The sequence below is a fragment of the Adiantum capillus-veneris genome, chromosome 3, assembly GCF_014529385.1.
Source record: "Adiantum capillus-veneris isolate H3 chromosome 3, ASM1452938v2, whole genome shotgun sequence".
Classification (NCBI taxonomy): domain Eukaryota; kingdom Viridiplantae; phylum Streptophyta; class Polypodiopsida; order Polypodiales; family Pteridaceae; genus Adiantum; species Adiantum capillus-veneris.
This window is the reverse complement of record NC_140933.1, coordinates 86419880-86432394: the sequence shown is the minus strand read 5'-3', so window position 1 is coordinate 86432394 and position 12515 is coordinate 86419880.

Below are 12515 nucleotides of genomic sequence, written 5' to 3'. Positions count from 1 at the left end.
AAAGAGGTCACCCTCTTCTCAATCTTCATCATCTTTCTCCTCTTTTGATGAAAGAAGCGGTTTTTCTCTTAGAGAATACAAGAGGGGAGAACATCACAAATCCTATGCTGCTTGGAAAATGTCCTACAAGCTAAAAAAGTTCAAGAAGGGAGGAAAGATCATTTCTTTTCTCACCTATGATGGCACCTTTAGTGCTACAGACAAAGTCTAGGCCTTTATCCGGCAATTTGATGCGGCCTTTGGAGATGAGAGCTTCATGGAGTCCTCCAAGCTACATCATGTAGCTATGCAATTTCAAAAGTCTACCTGAAAATGATGGGCTAGTCTACGAGGTAATGGCAAAGCTTCCAAGACATGGAGAACTCTACGAGTTTCCATAATGAAGAAATTTCTTGCTAGCGATGCCAAAGATAAAGTGCTTACCAAATGGAAAAGTTTGAAACCAACTCCCAATGAGTCTATCCACAAATATATGGACAAGTTTTGGGATTTACATCTCAAAGCTACCATCTACCAAAAGATAGGCTTTGCTGAACAAAAGCAACAATTTTGTGCAAGACTACCTGAAGATATGGCCAAGTATGTTAACTCTCAAAGGCCTAGGACCATCACTGAAGTGATACACCATACTATGGTCGCTTCAAAAATTAGTTTCCAACAAGGGGCTAAAAGTAATTTTAAGCCCACAAAAATGAAAGACTGAAATGAACCTAGAGGGAAGAACAATGCTCAAAATTCTTCCCAAGGCAATTCTAGCAACAACAACAACAACAACAACATCAACAAGACCAAGGAGAAACGAGTTTACAAAGGTAGAAACAAACTCTCTCCTAAAGAGTTAGAAGCTTTTTTCAAAGATCATAAATGTTTCAAGTGTGGGGAGCAAGGACATGGCTATCGTTCCTGCCCCAAAAGAATGCACGCAATGAGACTCCTAGAGCTTCCATGGTCGAAGCTCCAAAAGAGGATACTCATCACAAAGGATTATCCCTTTCCTATGCTTGGGGAAAGGTGAGAGAGCATGATGCCTTTATCCTTTTTGACCCTGGCTCTACTCACAACTTCATATCAATGGAGTTGGCAACTAAGCTGGGCATACAAGCTTTTGAGATGGGAAATACTGTGACTAGCAATGGGGCTTTCAAGCGACAACAAACCTCCATTATTCCCTTGATTGGGAAATTGAGGCTTTATGTCTAAATATGTCAACAAAGAGGACTTTTTCATCTCCCCGCTCTAACATGAGGATGTTATACTAGGGGCACCATGGTTCAACCGCATGGCTGCTAATACGGAGTTCCCTGAAAGGAGAATTTATTTCACCTAAAGAGAAAAGAATATGTACATAGATGCTAATGAGTAATTTCGTACTATACCTCTTGTAAATTCACATGCTTTTGATAAGTCAATGAAAAGCTCAGTTTCCACCTATATGATTTTTGTCAAAGAGTCCATAAATGATCCTAATGTTTTACCAAATCAAAATGGTAGAAATCAAGAGGAATTAGAGTTGTCTAATTTCTAAATAGATTCCAAGATGTTTTTATCGATGACATCCCTTTGGAATTACCTCCAAAACGAGGGGATAATGAGCATAAGATAGAGCTTCTACCTGGGAGCTCAGTGCCTAATAAGCCTCCTTATAGAGTTTCTCAAGCTCAACAAGAGGAAACTATGAGGCAAGTGCATGAACTGGTAGACAAGGGGATGGTGAGGCCTAGTTCCTCTCCCTTTTATTCACCAGTCCTTTTAGTGCAAAAGAAAGACGACACGTACTGTATGTGTGTTGACTTTAGAGCACTAAATAGGATTACTATCAAGAACATATTTCCCGTACCATGGGTAGAAGATTGGTTTGATAAGCTACAAGGATCTACCTACTTTAGTAGCATTGACCTTAAATGTGGCTATCATCAATAAGGATAGTGAGTGAATATATTGGAAAGACCGCTTTCCGCACATTATTTGGTCTTTATGAATATCTTGTCATGCATTTTGGTTTGACCAATGCTCTAGCCACATTCAATCACCTAATTTTTAGACTCGAGTGTTATTTGATGATATCATCATCTACTCCAATTCTCTTAAGGAGCATAAGCAACATCTCTAGGTAATCTTTCAAGCTGAGGGAGAATAAACTTTTCATTAATCAAAAGAAGAGTGAATTGTTCCTAGAAATTTAATACTTAGGTCAAATTATCTCTCAAGATGTTATCCGTATGGATCCAACAAAGTTAGAGGTAATAAAAGGATGGCATAATCCAAGGAATCTACATGAGCTATGAAGCTTTATTGGTATGTGTGCATACTACATATGCTTCATAGAAAAATTCTCACAAATAGAAGGACCATTACATGACTTAACAAAGAAGAACGTTAAGTATTCATGGAATGCAAAAGAGAAAAAATGTTTTTGAAAAGTTCAAAGAGAAGCTTACTTCTCAACCTGTACTTACACTACCCGATCTCGCAAAATCATTTGAGGTCCAATGTGATGCTTGTGGAGATTGCCTTGGAGTAGTGTTTCTTCAAGAAGGGCAGGCCATAGCATATGAGAGTCAAAGACTCAATTCCAATGAGCGAGTGTTGGGCATATAAAAAAAGAAGCTACTAGCTATTCTACATGCCCTTGACACATGGAAGCATTATCTTTTGGGGACTCCATTCATTCTACGAACGGATCACCAAAGTTTAAAGTACTTCATGATGCAAACCAAGCTTTTTGACAAACAAATGAGGTGTGAAAAATTTCTTTCACAATTTAATTTTCATATTTCTCAAATTGTTGGCAAGCACAATCAAGTGGTTGATGCACTATCACGACAACCAAAAGTAAATGCAGTGTCTACAACAAATCACAATGATCTATCATCTATGATAGATGACTATGCTACTGACCTTGATCTTAAGGATATAAAGAAATATGGACAATAGTCAAAAGGTTTAGCAAGCAAACACACTTTAGACCTGTCAAAAAGACTATTAAGGCACACCAAATTGCAACCCTCTTCATATCTCATATTTTCAAACACCATGGATTGCCCACATTCATAGTGTCAGTTAGAGATCCTAGAATGACCAGTAACTTTTGGAAAGGTATCTTTGAAAATCTAGGTACAAGGTTGAATTTTTCTTTGGCCTATCACCTACAAGAATCTTTTGAAAAGATTAAGAAGGCTATATCCATCTCTCAACAAAGGCAAAAAGGTGCTGCTAGCAAGCACAGAAAGGCCTTAACATTCAAGGAGAATGATTGGGTCTTATTCAAGTTTCCCAAGGCTTGATTGAGGCAAACCATGGGCAAAAATCCTACGGGCCACCAAAAGTATTATGCTAAGCTAGCAAAAAGATACTATGTTCTAGTAGTATGCATGCTTAGAATCATGTTTGTGATGACAACGTCTCTCAAACACCAAGTAGAATTTGTCACTCTACTTTGGAACTATGATATGGACTAAAGAGCAGACATGCTTGTGGTAGCCGAGTCTCCCAAGCACCAAATGGACTGGTCACCCATTCTGGAATGATGTTGTAGGGTAAAAAGGGATCCTCTATCTGCTAAGAAACATAGAATAATGACTAAGACTTTTACCTTCTCTACCTCATAGTCGAAGACGCCTATCATTTCAAGGGAGAGGTAATGCCATAAAATTTGATATCTAGCTTTACCCCAATGGTTTTCTCATGTTAAACTGATCATTTAATATGGGAAGGTAGAAGGAGAACAAGAGCTAGAATATAGAAATGTGTTGTTAGACCTAGCTTGACACGGGGCCAAAATGAGAGATGGTTACATCTTGACAAGGGCTCAAAAGGAGATGGTCTAACTAAAGAACAATGTGTAAATAATGGAGCTTAAAATACCTTAGGGTTAGCTTCATTAGGGACCCCAAAGGTTAGTGTTAAAAGTCCTTGAACCTAAGGGTAAGCTAGGCCTATGCTTGAGGTGCTTGTCATGCTTGAAATGACTAAAGTGCTTGAGGTGCTTGTCATGCTTGATCACTAAGATGCTTGAGGTTCTTGATGACCAAGGTGCTTGAGATGCTTGTCATGCTTGAAGGCCAAGGTGCTTGTGGTGTGCAAGTCAACCATGATCCCTACAAAGGACGGGGCGATCCCTAAAGGTAGGGGCATGAGAGATAACACACACACACACACATTCACCACCTACATGTAATTTTTTTAGTATCGAATTGAACTTTCCTAGCTTAGTTCACACTTGCTGGTACTCACACACACACACACACACACATTCCACCACTTGCTGGTAGCCTTTTTAAGCATCAGATTAAGGTGTATTTTTCTTGTCAATACTCTAGGTTCTATTTAAGGGGACCTACTACTCTTGAAACATGGGATAGCACCCTTAGAAGGGTATGATGGTTACAAGGCATGAATAGATTACTTATTACAGTCATTTGCCATGCCGTGAGGCACTTGGATTTAACCTACTGAGCCAAATGACATTGTGGGCGGCTTTTGGTCCACATTTCCCTAGGGGGAGCTTGATCTACTCAGTGTACGCTGTAGACAATTAGCCATGAGTGAAGGCGGCCGTCCTTCTTCTATTTAAAGAGGTGAGGGTGCATTCTGACCCTCACTTAGCTTTGCGTGTGTTTTACTTGCATCAAGAGTGAGGACTGTGTGTTTTTTCATCTTTGATGCACCAAGCATGTAGATTACAACTCAGCCAACTCAGGTTGGTCACTAACCTTAACATCAATAATCTTGTTACTGTCATTTTTTTAATTAAATGATAAAGCATTGTTTCATAAAAATGCATGTATGTACTTAGCATGGCATGATATATCATTCCATGCATGTACTTAGCAAATGGTGTACTTATATTGTCAGGATGACTATACTTAGCATGGCATGATATAAGTGATTGGAGGGATGACTATACTTAGCATGGCATGATATAAGTGATTGGACCTCTGTTTGGTTGGCTCTATTCCTCGTTCTTTAGCCTGGTAAGGACCACTACAGTGGTCGGCTTTGACTCGCATTACATGGTAAAGGTGGTTTCTTTTGGGAACATTACTATGGTACGATTACTCGTTTTTTCAAAGCTGGTCATTATTTATCTACAAGTACTTTTTTTTTTTGAAGAAAGGGGTTTTCCATAACCGACATTTATTGTTTTTTTTACTGTTGATAATGGCACTTAACCGAAAATATAATTTTTTTTTTGGGAACATAATGAGCCGTGCAACCTGATGAAATTAAAACCACCGTGTGGTGGGCCTTGGCAAAATATGGCACTTCTGAGGATTAATGCTCCTTGCTATTTAAAACAGGTAGAATCCATCATATGGGTTGGCCAAGTCTATATAGTAAGGGCTGGATGGCCGCTACTGCTTACTATGGTGCAAACATTGTACATGGATTGGGGGTGAGCCGATTGGTTTGTGGCATACTAACTATAACTTATTGTTTACTGGTCTTTTTTGGACTTGGCAAAAATACTAGTTGCTCTTTTTCACTTAGCGCATGAACTACTGTGGAAAGGCGGGGGCGTTTTGCATTTATGTAACTGACTTTCTGATAAAAGTTCAATCAATGGATTGTTTTGGATAAAATCCTCACCAGATGCGTACTACCGCTAGACTTGGTGTTTTTTTTGTTTCAATAGTCCTATAAACAAGGAATAATTTTTTTAATTTTTTACACTTGGTCTAGCTAGACATTGTGTTTATATCTAAAGATCTCTGCTAATTGGCTTACTCATCAGAGAATGAAGGTAAGTAACATTTGAGGAAGGAAAAGGACATAAAACCCTAATTAGGGTTAAACTTTATCTGTAAATACTAAAAAAAGTTTTTGATTATTCTTAAAAGAAATATCATTTTAATTGCTTTTACTTTATAGAAAAGTAAATATGAAGCTTCATCGATGGAGCTTGTTCTAAAGGTAGTATGACCTTCTTAAAAACCTTACACCTTGGGTGATAAAATAAATACTTTGGACTAAGGCTTGAATTTTTTTTAAAAAAAACTTGTTAAAGATGGACATGGATAACAACTGGTATAGTCTACTTGATACGTGTAAAACACATTCAAGGCTAATATATCCATTTTCTTGTTTGGATGGATACAAGTAAGGACCCTATCTTATCTTTGGATTTTTTTTTGGATTTTATCAGTTGTCCTTACATGATTACACAGACACTTTTGACAAGGGAAGTACTTTTGAAATCTGTATAGTGGAATGAAACTTCACTCATATAAACATTGTACATAGATGATTCTAAGACTGAGTTATTTTTGTACTTATCATTTCTTCTCTCTCGAGCCAGCTGTTTTTTGAATGTAAAAAGTTCAATTACGTCTTATTACTTTTATGGTAAAACAGCTACACATACTCTCTCTCTCTCTCTCTCTCTCTCTCTCTCTCTCTCTCTCTCTCTCTCTCTCTCTCTCTCTCTCTCTCTCTCTCGGCAAGACCTTTCCACAAGAGGCAATAAGGACAAATGTCAAGCACCTACCATATTTGCCATCATAGTGTGTCTAAAGCCTATTGGATGGCCTTTAAAGGGGTCCAGTGAAAATTAAGTTTAATTAATTAATTATCCAAGCATTATTCAAGCCCTCTCTCTCAAAAGGGAAAGGTGGATACTTGTTCAAATGCTACCTCTATTGTTAGTTATGACTAAAGCTTATGATTGGCTAGGCTTGGCATGAGCCAATGAGAGTCAAGATAGTGAAAAAGGAAAGAGGGGTTGACCTAGGCAAGAGGAGGCTCCCCTTTTTGTCATTCTTGTGCACACACACTCTCCCATTGTGTTGAGAAAGAGATTCATCTCCTTCTCCAAGAATGAGAAGTTGAGAGCCTACACCAACGCCTCTTGGTTATGGATTGCAAATCCAACCAAGAGCTATGCTTCAAAGCAATGCTTTCCAACTTCTTCATCTCCATTACTATGCTATGCTCTAAGAGTAATGATAAGTGATAAGACTACTTCTTTCTTGTATGTACTTCTTCTTCCTCTTCCCCTCCCTCACTCCCTCCTAGCTCTCTCCACCTTTGAATGTGTTTGAGGTCTTGGGATTGAGGTTGGGAACAAGTTTTTTTTTTTGCAACATAGTTACAAGCATAATCTTGGTGCATGAAGCTTACCATCTTCATTGAACCAAGGTATCAAGGAACACAAAGAATGTATTGTACCAAGTCTCTCTTCATGGGAGAATCTATAATACATAATTTTGCATGCCCTATCGTCACTTTTCAAAAATTATAGCCAAAAAGCGGGTTTCCTTTATTGTTTTTAGACTCTTGACTCCTAGCTCTAAGAGTAATGATAAGTGATAAGACTACTTCTTTCTTGTATGTACTTCTTCTTCCTCTTCCCCTCCCTCACTCCCTCCTAGCTCTCTCCACCTTTGAATGTGTTTGAGGTCTTGGGATTGAGGTTGGGAACAAGTTTTTTTTTTTGCAACATAGTTACAAGCATAATCTTGGTGCATGAAGCTTACCATCTTCATTGAACCAAGGTATCAAGGAACACAAAGAATGTATTGTACCAAGTCTCTCTTCATGGGAGAATCTATAATACATAATTTTGCATGCCCTATCGTCACTTTTCAAAAATTATAGCCAAAAAGCGGGTTTCCTTTATTGTTTTTAGACTCTTGACTCCTAGCTCGATGGGGGTTACCACTTAAATACTTTGTGTGTATGCCTCTAACATCAAGCTGAGGTGAAGGTCCCGCAAGCGACATGTAAACACATCACCAATGGATTGCTAGTGATAGCCAATGATAGCCATTGTAACAAGGCAACAACACCACTTGGCTCACAACACACACATCGCCTACGATGGGTCACCGTGGCCGTGGGGAGAGCATCTCTCTATCTCTCATGTTCAGACACTATGTGATATGTTGTCCCTCTATACTCTCACATGATCCTCCTTGGAACCCCCCCCCCCCCCCCCCCCCCCCCCCCCCCCAAAAGTGCAACAAATGTTACCAAATTTTGACTCATTTTTCCATACACTACTTCCCAAAACTAAAATTGATCCCTAAAAAATATGACTTGATCGAGAGCATGTCATACATCACAAAGGCACCAATATTAACCCACAAATTGAAAAAAATCCATAATGCATTGATTCTTCCCCATCCAATGAAACCCCACAAAGGCGTTCAACCATGACTATATTGAGCATAAAACGATCAATTGAAGCCCAATTTGAACACTATAAAGCACGATTCAAAGCTCATATACGAGGCTATCAATCAAAACCATGGCAAGCTAAAATTAACCACCCATTCACACATTTAAAAGCTCTTGCCTGTAGCAAAAAAGTACTTCTGAATTAAACTGGCCACCAAAAAACTCTCTATTTACTCATTTTGAGTGCCTTTTTGTTACTTTCCAAAAATAGCCAAAAAGCGAGTTTCCTTTATTATTTTTAGCCTGTTAACTCCTAGCTCTCGCCAGGGGTTACCACTTAAATACTTTGTGTGTATCATCTCTAACATCAAGGGGAGGCCAAGGTCTCATGGGCCACATGTAAACACCACCAACAGACTGCAATAGCGCTAGTGATAGCCACCAATATCCACGATAGCAAGGCAGCGACACCGCTGGCTCACAACACACACAACACTGCCTGCGATGGGCCACCATGTCCATGGAGAGAGAATCTCTCTATCTCTCCTGTTCAAGAACTATGTGATATGTCATCCCTCTTTATATAAAGCCTACAAACTTTTTTGCGAATCTTGCATGATCCTCCTTGAAAACCCTCCAAAGCCACACCAAATGCAACCAAAAATCGACTCATTTTTCTATATATTGATTCTCTGGAGCCAAAACTGATTCCTAAAAAACCCAACTTGATCCAGATCTTATCTCACACCAATAAGGCACGTACACAACTTGCAAGTTGAAAAAAATCCATCATGCATTGATTCGTCCTCATCCAATGAAATCCCATGTTAACCCTGACGGACACCCTATCACCTACGACGGATGCCGTATTATTTATTTGGTAGAGTCAGGGATCAGGCTTGTTGGTCCAATAGGTGTGTAGGTGATTGCCAATGATAGGTGAACCACTTATCTTATTTTTACAGTAGTTGTGCAACAGTCAGCCACCACTCTGGGCACCAATGTGTGAACAAGCCAAACTCTTATAAAAGGTCCATTTGACCTAAAACTCCTCATTCTAAGAGGTGTAAGCTAAGAAGTTCTCTTACTCCCTCTCTGTCTCCTTTTCCTTCGTGTTCTCACGAGTGTGTGTGTGTGTGTGTGTGTGTATGCTTGAGAGAGAGAGAGAGAGAGAGAGAGAGAGAGAGAGAGAGAGAGAGAGAGAGAGAGAGAGAGAGAGAGAGAGAGATCAAGCATTGCGGCGTCATCTGCGGCATCGAGGTGGTTGAGCGTGGCATGGGAGGCGATTCCTTATTCTTTGCAGCATAGGATCCTTCACAACGGAAGCATTGAGCAGTGAGTGACATGCCATGCCCCTTTGAGCTTGCTAGGCTCTTCTAGTTGTGTGTTTGTAGCCTTTTGAGGCTCGCACACAGTCCACAGGAAAGTTCCCAGCCTTCGATACATACAGAAAAGCGTACATTTTTGGCACTGCTGCTAAGGATTGCCTTGTACTAAGGTTGAGAAGCACTCATTGCTACCTCTGGAAGCCTTCACATATTTTTTTGGTTTTTTGCTGAGTTGTGTGCGAATTGTTAAGTGGTTTCAATGGGCAATTTTAACAGGTTTTTGTAAGCTCTATCAAGTGCTGTAGTGTACTTGTTTTGTTAGATTTGTTAGATGTGTAATGGCAGGTGTTAGCCGATCTGTTAGTTAGTTTAAAGCGGTAATGTGCAGTAGACAATTAGTAGATTGAGTACTCTGTGAGTGTTGCTGTGTTAGGACTAGGACTAGACCAGGACCAGGACCAAGGTTGAGGACTAGGACAAGGACCAAGACCAGGTCTAGGACCACAAGTTGAGGACCGGGTCTAGGACTAGGTCTAGGACCAAGGTCAAGGACTAGGACTAGGACTAGGACAAGGACCAAGGTTAAGGACTAGGACTAGGATCACGACCAAGAATAGGTTGAGGACCAGGACCAGGTCAAGGACAAGGTTGAGGACTAGGACTAGGACTAGGACTAAGAATGTGGGACAAGTTCCTCAAGTCCTCCACCATCCCTTCACACTCACCCTTTGAACTTACTAATTTTAGCCTTCTCTCTGACTAGGAAAGGACTATTTTTAGGATTTTGGACACTGTACGTAACCAAATCGGGGGTTGTAAAGCAAGACTTCCCCCTAGCCAAGACTCTTGTTTTGAGCTACCACACGCCATATTCGGTGGCTCGGTTAAAAGGGACCAAAATTACAAAAAATTGGGTTGTATACACCTAAAAAACTAGGTGAGCGGGATTCACGGGCACTCACCAACACCTCTAGAGTGTTGTGGTCACATGCACCTACACTTTAGTCGTGTGCTAGAGGATGAGCACATTGAGAGTGTCTCAGTTTACGCGGGCACTCATTATTCCTCTACCTTAGGCTCTAGGCCCTCAGAGGGAACCCAAGGTAGTACCACTCAGGACCCGCATATTGCGTCTAGTGACTCTTCCTCTGACTATGACGTCATGGAGGGTTACCCAATGCCTAATCCCGATAGCTCAAGCAAGACATGCATGCCATGGGCCCACGGTCTGGGCCGAGCATGCTTAGCCGCTTGAAGGAAACTTTTAGTAGAGCCACTCGCTCCGAAAATGGGACTAATGATGTAAATGAGGGGGGTGGGGAAGTAAATGCGCCATTGATGACCATGCTCCTGGAGAGTGTGCACGTGAATACTCCATTCACTGCACCCCCTGACTCTTCAGAGCTATTTCCCTCCGAGGTTATATTACCTGATGGTAGAAGCCTTGCCAAAGTGCAAGAGGTTGAGCAATATATCATTGCGATTAGGGAAAAGGAAATCGAGAGCTTACGCAAGGCAGAGCAACGAAGAGAGTTAAAATCAAAAGCTCCTATGTCAATATCCCTGCTAGGAGAGCAATCAAGTGCTCCTGAATTAGCGACCACTAAGGGTCAACCCATAGAGAGCCACATTGCATCTAGTTCAAAGGGCACCCCTCGCACCTCAATCCTAGATGGAGTGTTCCTAAATGAGAACTGGGAGTACAAACTACAAACGGAAACTCTAACCGACCTATACACATGTCACACCTATCACATGGATTGGTTAGATATCCTACAATCCACAACTGGTGCCACTAGTGTAGAGGATCAACAACAAAGAGTTTGTGAGATCATCCATAGGGTTATTGAGCTAGAGAGCCAGAACAAGGGGATCCACATGCCTTCAACGGGTCTCATGAGATTCTTGGATATAGGGAAGGCTAAACAGCCAACCTTATTGCAAATGGAGACTCCCTCAATAAGTCTGATGGATCCTCCATATGTTGTTTCGCCAGGGGTCTCAGTGATATCTGAGCCCATAAGTGATAGCTTTACCTTTCCAAGTCTAGCTCATCTTTCCGTTGATGACACCATGGCTACTATGCCTACCCCAATGATGAGGCATGCCAAGAAAAATTCCATGGACCTCATTTGTTAGTAAAGCACCTCTACACGGTAGCTCAATGCCTGCAACAGTACCTACAAGTATGTATCAATCAAATGCACCTATAGGTCCTTGTATTCATGTAGCTCCTACCCCTCCCATTGTTTCAAAAACCTATGCTCCACAACCACAACATCCAAGCTCTTATTTCAATGGGACCATACTAGCTAGCATTAGCATATCACATCCGATGTCTGCTATGCCTAGGGCCACACATATGAACTTTGGGCCGCCACATGGCACAACACCGTACCAAACTTGGAACCCAAAGGCTTCCTATGCGCCAAGACCAATTCCAATACCTACTCCACAAGTAGTCTCTGGAGTTCCTTTACCCATGGTACCTGCTCACTTAGGTGAATTGGCAACATTTGCTCAAGCTATTGGTTGATCTATTGCTGAGAATATGCGTAACACACCTGATAGATAGCCTAGAAGTAAGGTAGTACAAATAGCCAAGCTCACACAAAAATTTAGTGGAGATGGGGATGTGAGAAATCATATCAAAGTGTTTGAACAATAGGCGATTCTCTAGGAGAACACAATGACCTGCATAAGAGTAATTCTTTAAGCCTAACCTTAAGTGGGAAGGCTGGGGATTGGTAGAGAACCCTAAGAGTGGAAAAAAAAACAATTTACCCTACTCTTAGGAGACTGTTCTTGAAAGAATACATACAAGAGGGAGTGCTTTGGGGTGTAGCATCTCATCTCCAGAAAGCCCTACGAGAGAAAGGATAGTCCGTGAGGGACTTTATTAGTCACTTGAAGCATTTAAATTCTCATTGTCATCCAAATGAGCGCTTCAATAATAACCAATTGCTTGATAGATTCATTAGGGAATTATGACATGAGGTTATATACAATGGCCTAGTCATTAGAGGTATCACCACTTGGGAAGCAGTCACCACCAATGCAATCCAATTG